This window comes from Alosa sapidissima, chromosome 2 (assembly GCF_018492685.1).
Source record: "Alosa sapidissima isolate fAloSap1 chromosome 2, fAloSap1.pri, whole genome shotgun sequence".
Classification (NCBI taxonomy): domain Eukaryota; kingdom Metazoa; phylum Chordata; class Actinopteri; order Clupeiformes; family Clupeidae; genus Alosa; species Alosa sapidissima.
The window spans coordinates 19,996,635-20,020,168 of NC_055958.1; the positions used below are offsets into that span (position 1 = coordinate 19,996,635).

General features: G+C 44.9%; 1 protein-coding gene across 3 annotated transcripts in view; it reads left to right on the forward strand.

Moving 5' to 3' along the window:
• LOC121698071 (receptor tyrosine-protein kinase erbB-4-like) overlaps positions 1-23,534 on the forward strand; it is a 226,116-nt gene that overhangs the window by 61,482 nt on the left and 141,100 nt on the right. The gene's annotated exons all lie outside the window — the stretch shown is intronic.

Sequence of the window (23,534 nt, forward strand, 5' to 3'; positions counted from 1 at the left end):
TCTGCATGGCACTTGGCGCCTCCTTACAGTACCCCCACCACCTAGTGCTGTAATCCTGCCCCTCTTGCAACTAAAGTCTGCGTGTGTGAGTGTGCGCCCTACTCTGTCTCTCCCCGGGCCCCTAGTGCTGTTAGCTCTGTGACACTCCACTGCTCACCCTTGCAGAAAAGTCTCTGTGCTCACTGAAAGAGGAGGAGCCGAGGGGGGGGAAAGCAGAACAACATCTGCATAAAAAGCCCAGAGGAGAGTGGATGTGGAGGAGGGGGGGGGGGGGGGTGCTGGAAGACAGGAAAAAGGGTGTGTAATTGAGAGCAAATCTTTTACAATGCTCTGTAATGAAGGTTTCCCCTGGCGATAGAGCTGGCAGTCTTCTTTTAATGGAATAAAAAAGAAAAGGGGAGGAAAAGTTGTTAGCAGGCGTGTGGCCCGGTGTCTGCTGTCACGAGACTGTCGCTGTGACATGGAATTGGTTTTAACACTCCAAAATTAGCAGGTGTTCCTCTGTGCTTGGTGTTGGTCTCTTGTTTATTATGTCTGTGGTCATAATGCACCATGTCCAGTTCACTTTGATGAAATACGTACATTGTAAAGGGATCTAAACATTATAGAAAGCCAACACATTATCCACAGCTTCATGATATTTTCAAATAAAAGGGTGTTATTTTAGAGAAGGGGCTTGGCCATTACTAAAGAATCCAAGCACTTGTGTCCACTCACCTCTCCCACTGCCCCACCCCTGCGTGCCTCTGGCCCCTGCCGGGCTGACTCCTTTTAATAAGATGGTCAGAGGCCACTGGCTCGCTGGTCTCCAAGAGAAGTTGGCAAAAGGCTGCTGAACCATGTGAGAGCTCCAATCAATCAACCGATCAATCATCATTTAGTCACACAGTGCTGCTTTCTTATTTGCCTAGCAGAGTGAAACCGCAAAGCTTGACATCCTCATCAGGGGTTAATGCTGTATAATAATAATGAACAGCACCATACATCATTAGACATGAAGGAAAGTTAGATACATTATGCCATCCATATGTCTATTGGGGTAGATAGACAAACAAAGATTTGAAAAACAATAGTAGGCTAATACAGTCTGTTGATATGCTGCTATGGTTACAGGGTAACCATACATCATTGAAAACCAATGGGGATCGTGGCACTGTCAACACTTTGCTATGCATTTTTAGCTGATTAGACAGTTTTGTGGTTATGTTATGTTAAAATCAATCAAGTCTTTTCTCTGGCTCAAGGTCTGAAGGTTTCCAGGACTTTGTTGGTGTTTTAAGCAATGTCATTAAATCAGTGATTTATTGATGTAATTGAATGATCAATGACAGATCACAACGTAGATGGACAAAAGGCTGTTTATTTTACAATGAATCAATAACATAAACTATGCCTTACACATAAGATATACTCTTGCACACACATGGCTGAGGAAAGGAAGGCAATCATGTTTTTGTATCAGTGTAATCACCACTACGCCATGTCTGTGACTGCACATGTGTGAGTGATCAACAATCTGTAAGCCTCTTAACCTTTTAACAGCTGCCTCTGCATGATTAAAGATATCTCCACAGAGGAACAAATGGCTTTATATGATGCATTGATTAAGGCTTGACCTTGCATGGATGCAAAGCTCAAACCCTTTGTCGTATTCTCCACATAATAGTTTCCCAAGGGGCATCATACAACAAGCTATGCATTTATCATGGACCTGTGAACTAGTTGGTTCAAGCTGCATGCACTGAAATTCATTGTCTAACAGGCGGTGAGATGTTTAGCAAGGTCTCTGGTTTCCTCCAACCATAAACCCTCTCCTGTCTTCACAAGGAAGGTGGAGGAGGCGTTGTGTAAAACCCTGGTCTGAATGAGATCCCTAGAGGCTGGGTGTGTTTCTGTGAGACGTGTGAGACCATAGCCAGGGCTGGACTGAGCACTGTCAGCCGACGGAGTAGCCGCAGTCCTGAGAGACAATGGCTGGTCGCCTGGGAGCTGGTCGCAAGCTTATTGACACTGTCTTCAATGTGCAATGGAGCGAAGGCTATAGCATGTCCTTCATCTGCTCCAGTAACCCCTACAATGTCCCTCTGCATGTGCCTCATTGAGGCTGGGATAAGAACCTCGCCTCCCCACACTTGGCCAACCTCGCCAGTTTTCTTCTTGCTTTCTTTTACCTCTTTCTTTCATACTGTATGTTCGTCCCCTCTTTCTATGCTCACAAAGACTCTCTGCCAAACACACGGCTCTACAGTACAGGCCTTTGTGTGTCGTCTCTTTCTCTCTGAGCATCTCTTCAAGGACAAACATGGACACGTGGCACCACAATTGTGCTCATTTTGTTTTGTTGATGGTCAGGTTTTTGCCGGTCTATTCTTGTGGTCTTTCTCAGTGTGTTCATAATGACATGTGGACATACATAAGACATACATACACCCAGCCGTTGTAATTATGCTTCATCCTGAAGGAACTTATTGTTATAGTCATAATGGTGACATCAGTGCTTGTCAAATATATCTTTAATGTCCAACTAAAAGGCAGGATCGGTCAAATAATTACTTACAAGGTCTGTGCATGTGTTGCTAATGCATGCGTTGCTGCTGTGACACTCACACACACACACATACACACACACACGCACACACACGCACACACAGTCACTTTCATGTATGCAGATGCCTGAACATGTGTCACTTTTCTGTGATATTCACTTTTGTTGGCCTGTATGAAATATCTCCTGTCAAGAAGCACCTCTTAAAGGGCAAAGGAGTCTCCAGTGGAGTCACTAATGTAACTACCTCCTGTGATTGAAGGATGTCATTGGAGTGAGTCAGCAGGAGGCCTCAGGAACCTGTGTGACGGGCACCGCCCTGCGTCCTCCTGCATGAGAAATATCGGCCATTTAGTCTCCCCCCCTTTCTCTTCATCCTCGGCGCACTCAGGAGGAGGGCCACACAGGGACCTTAAACGAGCACAGTGTCCTCCACTCTCCGTCATCAAGCCATCCATCATTAAGTGTCCCCACCATGGCGTCCAATCAGTTCAAAGAGGTCTGTGTGTGTGTGTGTGTGTGTGTGTGTGTGTGTGTGTGTGTGTGTGTGTGTGGCTGTGTGTGTGTGTGTGTGTGTGTGTGTGTGTGTGTGTGTGTGTGTGTGTGTGTGTGGCTGTGTGTGTGTGTGTGTGTGTGTGTGTGTGTGTGTGTGTGTGGTTTAGCCTCAGACACAGCAGGCCAGGGGTGTACTTAGCCCAGACATACAGTGTGGGCCGTGGTATGTAAGTGTGAAAAGGCCTCAGCAGCCTGAGCCCTGACCAGCCTGCACTAATCCTCCAAAGCAATTAACGGCGGAGAGAGCGGAGCCGGCGGCAGCGGCAGCGGCCACGGCGTCAGGAGCCGAGCACCCCAAGCGCAGCCCCCCAGGACGCGATTGAGTTTGCCCCTCGGCCAGGCATGGTATTAGTCTCTCCTGGCCATGGAGAGGTCCTCACCTGAGCGGGCGCCTGAGTGAAAGAGCCAGCGCCAAGGCGAGAGGGAGTGAGTGGCAGGTGTGAGAGGCTCCAGGCCGCGGCCTCTGGTGTGGACTCACCTGTGTCATCCTCCATATTAAAGAACCCCTCCACTCCCCTCATCCCCCCACCCCTCCAGCCCCGTCTACATGCACAGGCTAAGGCACAGAAACCCCCATCCTGGGCCTCTCTGCAATGGCAGTGGTGGAGGAGGCCAGCGCTCTGGCAGACCCGCTGATCCCCTCTCATTAGCCTAATGATCCATCTCTCATTACCCAGGCTCAGGCTTAAGGCTCACACTTAATTCCGCCGCTGCTTTGGAGGCTCAGCAATAAGCATGACCAGCTTTGTATCCTCAGATTAGAAATGATTCCATTTGGCTCAGCCCAATTACAAAGACAAGATGAAAAAAAAATGTAAAAATTGAAACGTGAAATTTTTATTTTCTTTTTTTTTCTCTCTCCACACTGAATCGGTATTCTGTTGGATGTGGGTGGATATTATTTAATTGCTTGGGCTACACCCAGGATTGTTGTTTTTTAAGATTTGCTTGGTGGAATGTTTGGCTCAGTGTCTCCCTCTGTGTCTCATTTACTGTGAGGCGGGCTTGACAGTGGAGCGTACAAACATGAAGGCTGAGCCGCTGTAATGTGGATTACTGGCAGGTCGGCTGCCCAGTTTGGAAGCCCTCTGTCCTGGAATGATATGTTCATTTGCATTTAAACACAGACACGCGTGCGCACGGATGCCAGCCCACAGCATTGATCCCTCCACGGAGTCAGCTGGAGCCCTCCAGGTCTGACAAAATGAAAAAGGGAAAGTGCCGATTGTGCACAGATGTTTGTTGATGTTTGTTCATTTCCCTGTCTCGGTAGCTTCCACTTGGCTATCTCCCTCCATCATTTTAATTTGGAGCTGCCTGACACTCCAGTCTTTATTGACTACTCAGATCTGACACTGCGCGAGGCATCTGGCTGAATGTTTGGCGTAGACACTGTCACATCCCTTTACTCAACCACTACCCTGCGTGGAGGATTGAATGTGACTGATGTGAACTCATATAGCAGGCATCGCACACGTTGCACAGAGGGGAAAGAGTGGGGGAGGTAGAGAGAATGTATCAGGTGGATTGAATCTCTCGTGTTGTAACAGTGAGGAAGTGATGCACCAATCAGTGACCAAAGAGTATCTGTGGGAACAAGAAAGACAGAGCTATTACAGATATAGTGTTTTTGTGCTAATTTGTTCTACTCTGAGTTGTTTGACTGTGTGTGTGTGTGTGTGCCATTAAAAAACACTGGCATTAGAATTAGACAAAATGGACTCTATTGGGCTATTTTTTGCTTTTCAGAGCTGTATGGATCACATATTTCATTGCAGCTCTCTTAAGTACTCTAAAGTTGTCTAATGATGCAGATTAAAAGCTTTTCACGGCTGAGCGACTCTTCCTCAGTTTTCCGTTTCAGATTATCTTTGTGCGGAGAGGAAGTTCCCTTTACATCACTCCACTCTCTCTTGTCCTCTCTCACGCAAATCTTTCCTTCTTTTCTCTCAAAGGATGAAGTGTGCTGAACCTTTGGGCACAATTACAATGGCTGCTAACCTGTTACAAGGCATTTTTAACAATAGTGGTGCAGCCTTGCAAGACGATATGTTCCTCAATGCTATTTATTTTAGGTGTGGATTTAATCTAATATCATGACAGTGGTGAAGAATGTGACAGTCTGAGTCAAGTCACTGAAATGATGGATTTCAGGTGTGTACAGTAGCTTGTCAGGACCCAACTCCAGAGAGTAACTCTAGTAGTTCCTGTAATAAAAGGTCACCATAACTCTCACCCTCCCTCCGCGAGTCGGTTAGCAGTAATTGAGGTTTTGTTTGTCTGGAGCAGCGCTGTGATGTGTTGTTATTTTTTACTCTTCTCCTCATTTGCTAATAGCTCCCTGTGGCCCGCGGCGTCTCGGTGGCTCTCCTCGGCGCTGTGGATCATGCCGGGTGATGCATGGCTCTGCAGTGTCCCGAGCTCTAATGAGTGATAATCATGCTAATGGTCTGGCATGCTGGCTGCTAAAACTGCTAATCACAGCAATACTTTGGGTGAGTCTGGCCAGAGTTCCTTAGCCACTGCAGCTTCCACAATGCTGCTTACCTGACTTTGCCTTTCATTTTATGTCTTCTACTTTTTGGCCCCTGCTGTCAATGATATGTGTATGAGCTGACAGCAGTACATTTTTGAGCTGACAGCAGTATACGTTTCTGAAATTAGGCTATTTCATCTTCATATTTCAGACAAAGAGAATCTCCATATAGTGTTAGTGTTAACTTTTGTTCCTGAAGGTCAGGATGTTTGTGATGACACTGATTTGGCCGAATGCCACGAACAGTGTTTCCCCTGATTAGATTGTGTTTGAATTGAGTATGCGCTGGCGTTAATTGGCCGAAGGTTCTGTGTGTCGAACAGAAGATATTCTGTGCAGTGATCCATAACTAACCCCACATGGCAAATGCTTCTCACTGAGCCTACCCAGACAGCTCCACTATACCGAGAGGAGTGAGAGCGCATGCATGTGTATGTGTGTGAAGAGAGAGATATTTAATGGGGTGAAAGACATGGACAAAGCTATAGGGGGCAAGGCCTGCCTTTGAAAAAGTGAAAGATGTACAAGAGCAAAGAAAGAGAGATAAAAGGGAGGGTCATTGGAGACAGAGAAGGCCAGTGGGATGGAGTGAGGCTCTTGCGAGGCTCTTGCTGAGCACTTGAGGCATTAGCATTTCAGCCACTCTGGGTAAATAATCGCCACAATTAAAGCCGGTGCTGTCAGCTCATTTATTTGGGGGAGAAAATAAACCACCACAACACGCAGTCAAAACACGCATGGGGTAGAGAAAGCACCAGCCTCCTCATAAACTCACCTTTTACAGATCACACTGGCCAGCCACCTCATTTATCAGCATGGGACTACAGGTCAAGCAAATGTCATGAGCAACTTTCATCTAAGCTACTGAAGTCACTGATGACTTCACTCTGCATTACTCTGAGCTAGCATATCAACTACTGCGCCATGGCTTCTCCCAAGCATCTCAATTTCAAATCGGCCAATGAATACCGGATACCAAGTTGTACTACATATACATTAGCCATGTTTCAGAAAAAGAGCATGTTTACACACTACTTTTGGGCCTTCAAAAGACAATAATTTAGGAGAATTAGCTAAATCTGGCCTGGGACAATAAGCATGTTGTTGATTATATTGGTATATTTGAGCATCCTGGCCTAGAGAGTTTGGACAGCCAACGTTGGCCCAACAGTAAGCAAATATCCCTAATGATAATTGGACAGAACCGACCAGCTTACCGCTCTTCCCTCCCAACCCATGTGTAACTAAATGGAGAAGCAGAAAATGACTTTGCTATGATGTGATTAACCTGCATCAAGGTTTAAATGCCTTGAAGACCAGCAGGGAAAGTGATGGGGATTTGTCCATGATGATGAAAGCCAGCAGCATGTCTGTGTTGTTGCCAGGAAACAGATGGTACAAAAGAAGCAGGAGCTGAGTTGTTGAACTGTCAGATAGATGGGTTAGTGTCACTAGCATAACCATTCAGCTCCTGCAAACTGCAGCATGTGGATGGGCGAAGTCTAGTGCCTCTTTACCCATAACCACCGTTGATATCAGACAGACACATCCTAGCTGAGGCAGTGGATTGAACAAAACAAATATCTTCACAGGGGATAGATGGGGGAATGTACAGAGTCCAAAAGGTGCTGTTCTCTTGTATTGGCCTGTAGCATACTCACCTGCTTCAGTCGCTAAGTAGGCTAAGCCTGTCTAAAACCAGTGAAACGGAGAGGCCCCTGTCAGACAAAGCCGATTGGCGGTGGACTGTTTCGAGGTCTTTCAGATTTGCACACATTTACTCTTTTCCATAATCGTCCACCCTTCTCACTGGTGCTGCGTTTGTGTGTGTGTGTGTGTGTGTGTGTGTGTGTGTGTGTGTGTGTGTGTGTGTGTGTGTGTGTTTTGGGTATAGTAAGAGGCAGTGTGCCAAGCCAGGGTTTAGCATACATTTCTGTCTGAAGGTTACAATGGGTGAGTTCTCCAAGCTATGGAAAATGACATGGGGAGAGGGGAGCAGTTACAGTAAGTCTTGGTCCACTGCCACCAACTCTTGCACTTCTAACTCCCTGAACCCTCTTTCCTGACTCCGATGCCAGGCTAAGACCACGTCTTGACACACACACAGTCTCACTCACTCGCCCACGTCTTGACACACACACACACACACACACTCTCACTCACTCACCCACGTCTTGACACACACCCAGCAGGCTTTGTAGGTGTGTGAAGTTGGCTTGGAGAGCCCACTGTTAGAGGAACTCATCTTTGCTGGGTGAAACTATATATAAATCTATACACTTGGCTGTGTGCATGTCTGCATTCTCTCTTCTGTTTCAGCCTCATGCACATGGTCAGTACTATGGACATCCCATAAAGTTGTATGACAATCCCCTTCAGGTAGATGCCAACTTCACCAGCATCAGTGCTTATGTCTGTTTAAAATGGAGCCATTGACTTCCAGGGCCTGCACCCAGGATAGCAATATGGCTAACTTTGGCTAAAAAGGCCTGCTTTATACAACAGATGAACTTTGCAGAGAGATAAGAGGAAATGGCCAGTGTTGAGACACTTATCCAGCCATGCCATCAAAGCCCGCTGAAGAGCCCTCCAGGGACCGAGGATGCCAGGACAGGCAGAGACAGGGAACAAGCCTGCTCGCTGCAGTTTGTGTTGCAGGGGAATTCATTTGTTTAGCACAGGCAGATTCCACTGACAAGCCTGCGAGGTGTCAGCAGGGGACAGCGAGAGTGAATGAGAACAAGCAGGGCCCATCCTGGCTTAAAAAAGAAAAAAAAAAAGTCTCAACGAAGGGCGGCAAACTAGTAGCAGGCTGCTTCAGAAATGAGATGGTCGTGTTAAGTGTGACGGGGTATCAGATTGTGTTTAATGACTTCTCCACACCATGCTCTCCTTCCGTCACACTTGTCCTCAGCTGTAATTGCTTAATGCATCTTTAAATTGATTGTTGTTTGTTGCTTTTGTTGTTGAAAGTTCCTGATCAAGCGAGAGGGAAGCAATTCCACAGTCTGGATTTCTTCCGCAACTTATTATTTTCCTCGTTGACTCATTTCAGCAACCTCAGCATAGTAGTTGAAAACGACTGCATTATGGTTTGCATAAGAATGGGTTTGCTTCATATTTCATAACCAGGTGTGTGTGGGGATGAGTTTAATCATTCACACTTTCACTAACAACAGAAAACAAGGACATTCTGGTCAGGGAATAGGGGGTCAGGGATGTCTTTGTAAGTCGGTGTTATTTTGAATGATTTAGGATGTCTTGTTTTAATGGAGTAAGTATGAGTTGTGTGAAATGTGTGCAGAGTTGGACAGACTTTTCGAAGTGAAAACGTGTTGGCTGTTGGCTGAATGGTGAATAGGTGAGTGGTTAATTGACAGTGTCAGCTAGTGGAGTGATGGATTGCCTGATTAGGAGGCTGGCAGGGGCGCTCTACACAGATGGCGTATTAACAGTGGACAGATGCCCCCTACCTCTCCCCGTCCTGTACTTGACTTGTACTCCCTCCATTTATAGCTTTTTTTCTGTGTTTAAGCGAGTTGTATACCAGTTGTAAGCAAAAGTGTGCAAAAAACACTGACACATGGGATTTCTTTGCAATACGTTTATCACCTTGTAATGTCTAATCCAAACCTCAGGGGGGTTTTAAACTACTGTTTACTGTATGTGTATAGAGGTGAGCCCACAGAAGAGAGTCATTGAGAAATCCGTCAGCGGTGTTTTGGTGTGTGCCCAAAGGAGCAGCCCTCCCCCAAATGTCTGCGTAAAGAGGTGATTTCATCGATTAACTCCAGGCCAGGAATGCCTCTGCAGTAGCCACAACGTAATAGCCATTCCACAATTGGATATTCAGCTGACCCCCTTAACAGCACATTTAGGGGCAGCCTACTGGTTAGCGCTTCAGATTCGTAACCGGAGGGTTGCCGGTTCGAACCCTGAACAGTAGGCACGACTGAAGTGCCCTTGAGCAAGGCACCTATCCCCTCACTGCTCCCCGAGCACCGCTGTTGTTGCAGGCAGCTCACTGCACCGGGATTAGTGTGTGCTTCACCTCGCTGTGTGTTCACTCTGTGCTGAGTGTGTTTCACAGATTGGGATAAATGCAGGAATCAGATCAAAAGAGTATATATACTTACTTATACTATACATTTGTCTTTATTTTAGGATGTTCAACAGTGTGATTTTGCCACTGACCTTCTGCCGCCCTGCAGGTTCACTCCGCTCCAGTGGGCCACAGAAACGTGTTCTGTGTTCAGCTCCGTGGCCCGAACACAGTGTACTGTATGCACTGATGTGTTCAGGGGCGGCGCTGACGGTGCCCTTTTCAAATGCCACTGAGATGGGAGGCAAAGGCATGGCTGGCAGACTGCTCAGACAAGGTGTCTCGTGTTATCCCATGCCTACTGCTCACATGAGTTCATGCAGACAGAGGCACCTCACCTTAATAATCATCAGGAAAGTTTGCTTAAGAGTAAACTGATGTGCTTTTGGTCTTTTGCGATGATCCTTGCGATCCTTTAAAAGCTGTCATAAAATAATTCAGAATTATATTGTTGTACAGCTATTTGGTTCTCCAGTTGTAAGCATTTTGTCATTGATTGCTGGTCTCAGCTCTCCCTGCTCTGGTAGCTGAGCCCCATCCATTGATAGCATTTGCTGGAGCCACAGGGGGGCTCATCTCTGCGTCCGAGCTGAGGGCCTGTGACCGAGATGGGTTGATGAACGGGCCATCTGCCTCACACACATCAGAACCATCTGAGACAGTGGAGAACTGCAACAGGGGAAACCTCCCGCTGTCCTCTGTCTATATCAGTATCTCTGTCACTTTCTCTCCCTCCCTCCCTCCCTCACTTCTGCCCACTTACTCCCACACTCTGATAATACCCCCTGGCTCTTACTTCCTGCTGTATTTGTATGTATAATTTCTTTTTAGACTGCTTGTTTTCTCTTTATATTCTCCCATTTTCTGTCAGTGTCACATCTTCATGACATTCTTACTGCTTTGCTGGCAAGCCAAAGCATTTTAGCTTAAATAAATTAGACTGTTTATGACAATGCACATCTTGCACCTTTTGTGTGTGTGGTTAGGCAGAGTTAAGAAGCTTAAAAATCCTGCCCCACCCTTTTCTTGCTTTGCTCTAGGCTGTTCCAACAAATGAGGTGCCACCCAAATTTCACCATTATCCAACCATTTCCCCCCCCCCACGGCTTGGTCCGTAGTAGAATGTAAGCCAAGGTCGCTGGTTTGATCACAACTTGGTTTAAAGAGATTGTGGCCTTTCATCCAGTGTCCTAGCCAGCATTGTCACCTCCCTCATAAAACAACAGGAGGTACTCCCTGTCACGCTGTCAAGGACCTTTCTGTTTTGATCAGTGGGGTGATTGTTTGGGACTATATTTCTTGGTGTTGATGTTTTCTTGGATTTAAAATGATTTTCATTAAATTGATTTTACGGAGATTTTCCTGTCTGCCTCCTGGAGTGTCTACATACAGTATACCTACATATCTTGTTACTTGATGCCAGATTCTTTTTTTTAAAGCAGAGTTCTATTTTCTATGGGGCAAAGCACAGAGGTGTTTGCACTCCCAACAAAGATTTCAAAGTTTGATTTTGTGGTTTCCAGACAAAGGGCATTTCCCAGTGAGTGACTGAAGTGCTTCTGAACGCAGCCTACGTCTCTGACTCACTAAAACCCATCCAGAACATGTGAGAGTCGAGAGAGACAGAGAGGTAGTTTCCATCCTCAAGGAATAAGAGATATTTCTGATCTTGAATTTAACAGAAAAAAAAACGTTTTAAATCGATTCAAGCTCTTTGTTGCCCCTCCCCCTCCTTTGAGTGCCACGCAAGGTCACTTCCTTAAAGCAGTGATGCATTTTGAGACTGTAAAGATGAACTTGTGCAGAACAGAGCCTGTGGCTTCAACAGTGGATGCCAAACCAGAAAGACAGGCTCAGATTTTTTTAATCAGTGGAGAAGAATTTAGCTTTAATTTTCAAAGTAAAAGATGCAATGAGCCACTGTATATCAGCGCTCAGAAAAAAAAGTAATCTATCAAATGATATGGCTGACGGACATGCAGTATGTCCTGTGTGCTCCTGGTACTGGCTGGGAGTCTCATTGCCACCTCAATAGTCTCTTCCCTACACCATGCAGTGTAACTCATGGATGTTGAGCGCTCTGCTCTCTGCTGGCATTCTGGCATCTTGTTTACTGTCCTTCTCACAGCAAAGCAACACTGGCTCTGTGTTGTGTTGTCAAGTGTCATCAGCCTTGTCATCCCTTCACACTCCAGCTCTCCTCACACACTTCCTCTTCCTCTTCCTCCCCTTCCTCCTCCTCCTCCTCCTCCTCTGCTCTGCCCACTGACTGGCTGCTGGGGAAAGGGAGGCAAAATAGCAGGTTTTTGAGATGAAGGTTCGCAGTTAAGTAACACAGAGGGTGTTTTTCTAAAACTAAATGAAATATAGCCACGCATTCACTTTAAATACAGTGAACACAGGGAAATTGAAAGGAAATATAGCATGAAAATGAGAATGCAGGTGTACCACTTAACCTATAGCGGGCAGGGTAAGCAAAGACCCATTGTCATCCATTGTAATGGAACTTTGTGTTATGGTGCATATAGGTTGCTAGCAATGCAATTTTGTGTTGCCGTCAGCCCAAGACAGACCATTTGTTTGAGGTCACAAAGGTGACGGCTGATGGACAAAATCATGTTTGTAAATGGACTAAGAAGTGGAAAACGAGTTACGTGGCTTACTTCCTCAAAGCCCATGGGGAGGCAGGTGCGCCGCTGGGAGGGGGGTTAGGGTGATTCTAAGGGCCCAGCACTGACAGGAGGCCCCCAATGAGCATTATAGAATATATAATATTATCGGGGGGGGGGGGGGGGGGGGGGGGGGTATGGGGGGGGGGCATAGGAGTGACTGACTGAGTCCAAGTCAGTTGAGCCGGCTCATGTGGCGCTAGCTTGTCAGGGAACAAGAGCAGCCATGCAGAAGGACAACACTCTCCAGCTCTTGGCAGAGCCGCTCATAGAGCTTATGCACAAGTAGCCTTGGAAAAAAACATGCCGTTTGGCTGTGGCTTGGTGTGGCAGAGGCCAGACCTTCTTTGTGTTATTCAGTCTGTGGAGAGGTATTGTGTGCACCAGTGTTTTGAGTTACACACTGCTTTTAAAGCATTATTGTAATGATGATGTGCCCTGACAAATGTGTTCTGGATAAAAGCAGCATCTTAAGGCTGCACGGATATTGAAATGACTCCAAACACAGTTAGGATTGGAGTGCTTTCTTTTTTTTTTCTTTCTTTTATTTGTTTAGCCTTGCATGTTTACTTCTGCTTTATTGCACCTCCATTATAGGGGGACATCTGAAAATGACCATACCATGTAGCATTACGCATTCTGAAGCGCGATATTGCCGGGGTGTACAAGTGACCTTTTTAACAGGAATATTGAGACTCTGGTGGGCAGAGAGATGGACAGCATAGGAATTGGCTCTATGAAAAGAGAGAACTAGAGGGTCTATGCAACCAGCAGACTGAGGCAGATGCAGTATTTCATAAATAGTATTGAAATTCAATCACAGGGGATTGTTATAGTACTGGCAAGGAGAGACTATCACCCATTACAAAACTATGTGTTGGACAGAATTGCTTGTAGTCATGACGTAATTTTAAAATGTTTGCTCATATCAGATTCTGTGGTCAAATTGCAAATTTCATTACAGTAATTTCCTGTGTATTACTGTATTAGCCACATTGTGTATAAACCGCAAGACAGTGTTTTATGCAATAATAAAAAAAACCAACATATTAATACCATATTAACTGCCCCCGTGTATTAACCTCATAACGGAATAAATTTAGCAAAATCAATGTATAAACCGCGGCTAACCGCTGGGAAATTACAGTAGTAGTCGTATCAGGACATCAACACTGTTTATTTACCAGGCTGATTGTGCTTGCATATGTGTGAGGGTCTGCATTGTGTGTGTGCATGACAGCTCTTTGACAGGTTGGACTAAGTGTTCCTGTCTGGGAGACTGACATTCAAGTCTTTCTGACAGCCAAGCATGTTCAGCAACATTTGATACAATACATAGGGTGGGCTTTTGGTGATAGGCAGTGAACTTCTCTCTTTCTCTCTCTGTGTGTGTGTGTGTGTGTGTGTGGCAGCCTTACCATGACTTACTCAACCATCCTAATTGTCTCTCTCAGAATGCATGTGCATTCACTGCTCTGGCTGTGGCTGCCAAATACTGTACAGTGGGATGAGGATCTATTAAATGTCAGTGAGGAAAATGATGACGCTACAAAGAATGGGGAATAAAATCCATTTTTATAAATTCATTTCCACACCACATCCTACTGCACCCGCCATCCCTCAGTTATTTATTTATTTTAAGGTTCGTTTTCAATCGGGGGGATTTGTTCAGTTGTATCCATGATCCAAAAGCTCGGAGGCCGACCATGGTCTAGCTGCAGTAACAACCTTGAGGCACTTGCTCAAAGTCAGTCGAGATAGGGGCTATCCAGGAGTCAGAGGGATTTGGCGGCCTTGCCGTTGCACCACTGTGGGCTTTTGTGTGACTTTTGTCTGACTCCTGGTCCAGATGTTCAACACTGTGTGTGAGACTTTCCCACCCCAGATGGACTGAGGTTGAATTACTCAAAGCAGCAGGAGAGGTTTACTGTTTTTGGACCATTTGGTCATAACACCAAAAGCACTACTGTAGGTGTCATCCTGTTTCGATCTTATAATGTGCAGAGAGCAAAGTCCCACATTACTGTAAAACGCACAATTATTTTTCTTACTGTCTATCATTGAGTTTTATGTTTTATATGTTTCACCAACACCATTTGAAGCTACACCAATTGCACGGCTAGTGAATGTCAGGTTATACAACACACAACATTCGCCTGATCTCTATGAACCCATCTCCATTTTTCTGCCCAAATACTGATACCTAGACAGATTGTTGAACAATCATTGAACAGGTACAAATTCAGATACTGACATCTCCTGCAGCAATACTATATATAACGCTACATTGATTTGCCAGCTGGTGAACATGTTTTTTGTTTAAAGAAATAGGACATTTGTTCATTTTGTAATGAAATATTTCAAAGAAGTCCTGAGCTGAATGAATGAGTCAGAGCTGTGTGTAGGCCTACAAACCTTGTTGATCCCTGCACGCGACTGCTGTTGTTTGTACTGCAAGCGCCTAATGATTTTCACAGCAAGACACCAGCAATAGCTTGTAGCATTGTTGTTCTATTCTGTTCTTGAGACGCACAAAGAGACGAGTAATAGTTTTTGTGCATCTCTCATGCAGCCAGTGAGAAGATGTATTTGAGGTCTCAGTAGGTCAGGTCAGTTGTTTCAGAAGTTGACAAGGACATGTTTTGGGGCATTGTTGTTGTATAAGCTCTATTTCTGTAAGGTCACATCCAGCCTCTCTCTGTGTGTGATTGAGAGGCAAACTCACACAGCTTGGCACATTTATACCACAAATGTTTTTCCTCAGCAATGTCATAGTATTAGGGCTTACAACATACTTTTATTGGATATTAGCTTGCAGGGTATACAAATGTCAACATCACTTCTCTCCTTCAACTCCAGCTTTTCCAACCATCTGTATTTTTCTCCAATTTAAAGTTAAATGTCCTCCTGCTGCCCCATGAACTGTAATAACATAGTGAAATCTCAATTTGCTGTAAAGACTCTGGCCATAGCCATCAGGAATGTGATTAAAAGCTAAATGGCTAAAATCGCTGACCATTTAACTGAAATTGTATACTACATGGGTGATTGTCAAACCAACTTAGTCAGTAATAGCAAAGCATTTGGGCAATAATAATCCCTAAAGTTCTCTTTCACACCATCTTCACTTCAGCCTTTAACTCAGTGTGTGTTTCTTTCTCTCCGTGGCTCTGCTGCTGCTGCATGTGGTCATCATTGTATGGTGCGGTGTTATCAACTGAAGGTAAGGCATATGATCCTCATCCTCACTCCATGGTAACCATACTAATGACATACTAAATGGATGAATCCCAATGTCACCTTCCATTTCATTTTATTTTATTTTATTTTGCTCCTACATGTTCTTCTGTCTCATGGCTTTATGTCAGATTGTTTCTTTGTTCCCTGTAGTTCCCATTTTTATGTATTGTCCTTCCTGTCTGCATGAGTATCTGTGATGAAATGAGTTTCTACTTCTATAATGGGAATGAACGTGTAAATATAATCCTGCATTCAGTCATATAGAGATTGGTTGTATTACACTCACTCTGCACTGCACAGACTTAGAGATTGGCCTGTGGGAAGAAACATCACATAGAGAGGCTTTTATTAATATATTTTAGTAAAATATAAACATTTAGGAAATGTTTATTTCCTTCTCAGCTGATTGTATGCTGTAATGTATCAATTACCCTTTCATGGGAGCAAATTTCACATTTGAATCCCTTGACCTTGATGGCTCTGATGATTCTGATGGAGGTTAGAGAGAGTATTCCCAGGGCGCTCTGTACATTTTCTTGCTGTGTTTTGACTTTGACTTTGAAGAGCTTTTCATTTGGTTCTCTCAATAGACTCCTCTGTTTTATTGCGTCTTTTCTCTGCTGCAAGTGATAACATATGCTATCATCACTGACAGATTCCAACTGCATCTGAAAATATTACGATATATTAAAAATATATATATGACATAATATCTTCTTTTACCATCTAATTTACTTTCCTATCTTTTTAATGTGTTGCTTCCTTTAGCTTTTTCTCAGAATGTTTACTGTCTTTAGATTGTGTGTCTCTTTCTGAGGAGACAAGCATACTATTTTACAGGTTTATAGATGTTTGAAGCATCTAAGACCCACTCATGACAATTACATTTCTAAAATCCTTGCAGTAGTATTGTTAATGTAGTAATTATATATTCTGTGTGGACTTAAGATAAGAGATGCCTAAGTGCTTTATGCAGAAATTGTGCAGTTTTCAGTTAGTTCTTATGACATATATTCAATGAAAAAATGCTGGTTTTATGTAGTTGCCAGCTACTGCTAGGCAGTTCATCATGTCTTGCTTTACAAAAGCATACTGTAGTCAGGCAGTATTTTTCACCTGCCACACACGCACCTTACAGTGACACACATCCCAGACTGATCTGAAGATTGATTACCAGTTAGTTTTTTAAATATCACATATAGTTTTTACATTTTCTATTACATCTATCAAATAGGACTTGGATGTGTTAATAAAAAGCTATTTCCACAGTTTAGTGCCATGCTCTAGATTCTTTACTCCATTTACGAGAAAGGAGGACTCTGTATAGGCTAGTGGATGGACACCTTTGTTTGAGTCAGCAGTGGTTGTTATCCCAGCACAGTCAACTGAGGCTTCTTGCTCGGCTTATCCTTGACCCCCCCCCCCCAAATAAAAAAAAAAAAAAAAAAAAAGAGGGAGGGCCAATCTGACAGCTGCAGCAGAGATCCCTGGGCTCTCCAGAACACAGAGCCACACAAACACACCTCACACCCTGTCAAAACACAAAACAAACAAATAAACAAAAAACTACGGTGACAGTTCCCAAGCTCAGTGGCCACCATTTTGACATACTGCCACTGGGCGCGCACACTCTTTCCCGAGGACAGAGCATAGCGTGTGTTTGAAGGGCAGGGGTGGTGCCTGGTCCACTCTTTTCCCCCTGTGATGAGGTCCCAGGTCGGCCCTGTGAGCTCTGTTGTTGCTGTTGTCCGAGGCTGTGGCAGTGGACTGTTCCATCATGTTTCTGCCTTGCTTTGCTCTGCTTCGCTGCCTCCTGCCCTGCTCACATCCCCTGTCCCTGTGTCAGATGGTGTGGCCCACGCCATGAGCCGAGGCTGCCAGCCCGACTGTCTGTCTCACTGTGGCAGTTCTGAGCCCCGCACTGCGCAGAAGAGGTCACCTCTCGGACGCCAGCTGACTCCCTCTCCAGCTCCGTCCACTCCTCCTCCCCCTCTTGTGCTCGCTGTTGGGGAAACCCCGTTCCCAGCAGCAAAGAGTGTGCTGATGCTTGACATTTTTCTGTAAGGTCTGTAAGGCTTGCCTTCATGCTGCAGATGCAGAAAGGTCATTCTAAAACAGAGATGAAACAACGCTTCTAGAATAATTATCTGACAGCAGAGGGAGATGATGAACCAAACGACCTGTGCTAGGTGTGACAGCTTGCAAGTTTTCACACCTTACATTTCATAACAAAGCATTCATAAAAAAAGGATTACTCTACTTGGCGGGAGACTGTTGAACATATCCAAGTCTACATGCTGTAGATGTTGTAGATTTCCAGCTGTGTACTAGGACATATGCCCAAAACACCCCCTGTTTAAGCCTCACTATTTCCTTGTCTTGTACTCTAATGCACATTTTTCTTTTTTATTCAGCAAATTGCTCCTCATTGTCCTCAAACTCTCTCTATAAAACTCTCTAGAGTACATGCACAGTCCTGGCACTGTAAATGAAACAAACAGCCATAAACACGTCCAGCCAATCAACTCTTTGCCTCTGGAGTCTATGCTCTCGACGCACAGTGTTGAAGAGTCAAAGAGACGCTTTGTATTGAAACTTTGTTTGTGTGCACCCATTAATTAACTAAAAAAACCCCATAAGATATTAGTTTGCTCAGGTTCTGCCTTTGGGTTCAGTCATCTGAAGGGGCCCATTGTGCTTTGACGAACCTGTTCTGTGAGCACCTGGGGGCTAGAGCACAAGTAATATGCTTTTCATCAACAAACTTTTGCCAAAATTGCTTACTGCGTCTATAAGAATGCGGATTTTAAGTGGCGGAGAAGTCCGGAAGGGAAAGGTGGGTGGTTGGGTGGGTGAGGGGCTATGAGAACACTACGATTAGCTACAAAGGAATCTGGTATAAAACAGCCTTCAGCTCTGAATACAGACAAGACTTAAGATCGAAGATCTTTGTAGAGCTCAGTGCATTGTATGAAAGAGAAAAAAAATGATAGCAGGATGCGTGATGCTTTCTAGGAAGACCCTTCACATGGTGCACTCAAAAATCCTTGATTTTTGCTCCATTTCAACCCTCTCTGATACTTAATATGATACCATCCTGTACCTGACCTCTTACTTTGTTAAAGATGTTTTGCCAAGAGATAACATGCATTTAACAGCCATCAAACTGCTCCATTAATAATCACTTAAAAAAGAGGGGAAAAGCCTGTTCCTGATATCGCACTGCTTTTGGTTCCCACTCGTGAAACTATAGATTTAAGATGATGTGTAAAGCAACATCTCTCTCTCTCCTCAAAGGTCCCATCGCAGTTCATGTGGTCAGCGTTTAGAACGAGGCTAAGCGGACTTGCCGGCGATGTAATCAAAGGCGAGTTGCAGCGTGAGGGATCATGGGTTTGCCTGGAGGCCAGCCAGAGGATGCGTCCTTCAGGCGCTCTCATTAGTGCATGCCATTGTGCCGGGGAGCTGCTTTGAAATCAACCCCGTACACAAAGTCTGTGAATATAATCACAGCACACTAGCATTCTCATTAGAAATGCTCCCATCATAAAATGGAAATCAGACACCAGATGCATTTTGCATATTTTTGTTAAGGCTAAAAGCCAGGCTTGGTGTTTTGAGGGGATCGTGCCAATATTGCAAATGGTGTTGTGTGCTGACGAGGAAGGATAAAGCCTAAATAAGCAGATGAGTGGAATTGGGTGCTGCTGGAAAAAGCCGAGGCCATGTGAATGCAGGGTACCCTCTTACAATAGAGCCTTTATGGTCAAGAGACCTGTCATGACTGGGGTAACATTTGAAATGGACTTGCATAACCCCAGATTGATGTTTGACCATGGGAAAATAGTCATGCTATACAATTGTGCTCTTGTGTACACATACTTACAAATACTCTCACACACGCTCACAAACTGATTACCACCACTGATAGACTTATGCATATTCCCATACAGTATCATACATATGTGCACACAGTCAGACTCATGGATCATGTGTATGACCCCAATTCTTCATGGCCCAAATCAGCCTCCTGAGGCGGGTGCTGTTAATCTGTGGAGGTCAAAGTTCACACTGTAGCCACAGAAAATGTGTTGTAAAATAAAGAAAAAGGCATCCATTGTACAACTGCCACAGACAGTAATGAACAAGTCTGCAGTAAATGATGAAATTCATCCTTTTTATGCACTCGCTTACAGTATATACATATGCGGTACATGACTCTTTAGTATAGGTAGGGGCTAAATGTATTTAGTGACTTACCAGTCCTACCTGGTGGTGGATCTACCTCTGTCTGCTATTTGCTGTGACTAATATTAAACCCGAATTAAGTAAGAGCAAGAGATATCATTAAATTAAATTGTAATGTACTTTAATGTACTCGTTGACAGACTTCTGTGTTCAGAAGTACAGTAAGCTTGAAGTTCCTGACCAGAACACTACTGTATGTGTGTGCTGCTCTGCAAAGTTTAGATATACTGTAAATGCTTATGTACCTAATGCTTGTTGGAAAACTCATTTCCACATATTGCTTGGGTTGTTGTGTTCTTTTACATACCTCCATTTGCCTTCTAAAATGCAAGGAAGTATTCTAATCGGATTCAAAGTCTCCCCATCTATTAAAACTTTTGAAGCTCTATTAAATCCATCCTCTCTGCTATCTCTCATATTGTTTAGTGCAGAGAGTTTCTGCAATAGAAGCTGCAGCAATTAGAGCCATGAATTACTACAGAGGGTCACAGAAATAAGATGGGATAGATTATAAGCCTGTATGCACAGCTTTCTACCAACTGCCAAATCCAAGGCTCACAAGGAACGGCAAAGTCAACAGTGAAATCCCTACATTGCTCAGGGATGTAAGGTTTAGAATGTTCTTTGGTTGGTTTCAATTCAATGCATCTGTCTGGTACTGGAGATTTTTTAGGTTTGCCAAAGGATGCTCTGGGCTTTAGGATTTCAGATCCTGAAATATGTGTAGTCTCGTTCTGCTGTCTTGCTGCCTCCGACCTGGTCCGTGAATAAGCAGTACAGCGATCCATTATATGAGAACGTGGCTCATGGCTCAATTCCTCCACACAGTTAGTGTTGATTTAAGGCCACTGGCTGCCAACACAGAACAATTAGGCCTGTTCCCCAGAACTCGCGTGATGCCACAGCGTCTTCGTGAGCGCTCCACACAGTTGGCCATTCCGTGGCCAGTGGTGCATTGTGTGAGCAGAATGAAAGTGGAGAGTGGTGAATAGTGGAATTGCAGCATGTTCCGCTGTTAGATGGGTTTGTTTAATCACTCCCTGCACTGGAGGTTGGAGAGTTGTGTGATGCAACCATCTCTGAGAGTATGATGTGCTCAATGATGGACTCGCACTGCTCTTTTTAGTCGTTTAGTCGTGAAAGCAGTAAATTGTAGTATGCCATCCAATGTGACTGTGTTGCTGTTATTTCTGCACTCAATCCAAAGCAGGAGCTATGAGAGCCATTTGTCACCCATTTCTCATCTTTGTTTTTGCGCACAAGTAAGCAATCAATATACTATTTTTGTTGCTCGTCTTGCTTTTTGTTTTTAACATTTAGCCCTGCCAGATGTGTCTGACAGCTGTTAGCTCTCTTTCTCTCCTTCTCTCTCTCTCTCTCTCTCTCTCTCTCTCTCTCTCTCTCTCTCTCTCCCCTCCCTCCTTCTTTCTAGTGTTGCATCTACTCTCATGCTAACTGTGGTGACCATAATGCCTCATTAGTCGTCCAACGGAGAGTCTGTGTTATGCGTGTTATCTCAAGCAGTCAGCTAATTTCACACCCCAAGTCCTGTGGCTGAGTGCCTCCTCCCTCCATGCCTCCCCTGGTGTCTGCCTGTGATCCTTCCTGTGTGCTGAGCCCTACCTAGCCACTTGATCTCTGACCACGGGGGGCCAGCTCACTAATGGGATCCATGACTGCTGGCTGTCTTCTCGTTTCAGCACTCTTGGACCATGCAATGAAATTAGAGTGTGTGTGTGTGTGTGTGTGTGTGTGTGTGTGTGTGTGTGTGTGTGTGTGTGTGTGTGTGTGTGTGTGCGCGTTCATGACTGTACACATGTGTTTCGTGACCAGTAGAGAGGAAGCTCATATACATTATAGCTCCTACAGCCAATCTCTTCTCTGCTACTTCCTGCTTGACATTGCTTCACATGGGATGACTTCAGCGCACATTTGAGCCAATTGAAGTGCAAGTGATGCCAATGTCAATCATAGGCCACTTTCCCAGATGACCACACGCATCACAAATTTTTCATCACTCACTCTCTTGTTGACCTGAATATAATGAAACCCTGTGAAGAACAGCCTCTTCACTGACTCAAATGCGCTGAAACCCAGGCTCTGGTCTGCACCAGTCATGTAATGCTCTATATATAGATGGAGAACCCTTCCAGTGCTTTCCTTTGATTTGAAACTGCTTTTCTGGCTGTGAAGCAGCCAGTCTCCATGCGGGTCCTGCTGAAGGAGATCAAGTGCAGCTGTTGGACAGAAAAACACGGCGAGGCGAGTCGAGTTGCGGAGTTGGGGTTACGGAGCCGTCTAATTAGAGCGGGAGCTGGGGCTGGGGGCTGGGGGCCAGGAAGATGAAGCACTGGAGGGATGGCTGACGCACAGCTTCTGTTTCTCTTCCTCCTTATTCTGACACTTCTGACAAAAAAGAACACTTTCGCTTCGTCTTTTAATCTATGCAGATAGCGCTTTGTCGAATCACTGTATCAGCACTCTCACCTTTCTTTTGTGCCTTTCATTTATTTATATTTTTTAAAGGGTGGGGGGGGGGGGGGGGGTTAGAAACTGTTCTTTTCAAAGAAGCTGTTTTTCATGGGCAAAGCTTTTTTTGCCAGAGGCATCTGGCACATTAAGATATGAAAGCGATCGGTGCCTTGAGTAGCCCATAGTTTGTGGGTTGCATTGATTGTCCCCTTTATGGAGTTTAGCCACCCACCCCTCCAGTTGGGTCACCTGAGGTCCAGGCCAGTGCAGTCTGCTTGAGGAGGCCTCATTGAGCAGGCCGCCTCCTCTGGAGCTTCCTCAACACTGCTGGCCCACTGCTCCTTGCACATCAGCAGTCGTCCATTTGGTGAGTGACTGGTTGCCTAAGGGCAGAGATAGCCAAAGGCCAGTTTTTCTTGTTCGTTCAGATGTGCTGATGAATCCCCAAGTGTGTCTTCATTTTTTGTCACTGTTTTTCACTGTTTCTCACCTGTGTTGGCTTATAAAGCTTCCATCAGTACAGTTTGCACTGTTAGGGCCTGTTTCGCACATATTTCATATGAAGTGTTCTCTTCCTCTCAGTATACCTTTTATATTTCAGACACAAACACACTATTCACTCTGTCTGTATCCTTGCACTCTCTCCCTCTCGGTCTCTAACTCTGTGTAGTCACATCTACCCTTTTCATGTCTTGTATAGTCTCCAATAGCAGCAATTCGTTAATGCATTCTGCTGTCGTTACTGTGTTGAAACCAACAATTAAGCTGCCTCTCTCAGAGGACAAGCTGTTCTGCTTTCAAGAGCAGGTGGGAAAAAACATCTTAAAGGGACTGAACCCAGTCTGTGGGAGAGGGACTATATATATATATATATACACTTTTTTTTTGATCCCGTGAGGGAAATGGGGGCAGTCGTGGCCCACTGGTTAGCACTCTGGACTTGTAACCGGAGGGTTGCCGGTTCGAGCCCCGACCAGTGGGCTGCGTCTGAAGTGCCCTTGAGCAAGGCACCTAACCCCTCACTGCTCCCCGAGCGCCGCCATTGTAGCAGGCAGCTCACTGCGCCGGGATTAGTGTGTGCTTCACCTCACTGATTGGGTTAAATGCAGAGACCAAATTTCCCTCACGGGATCAAAAGTATAAGTTCAAGTAGTTTTATTGTCATGT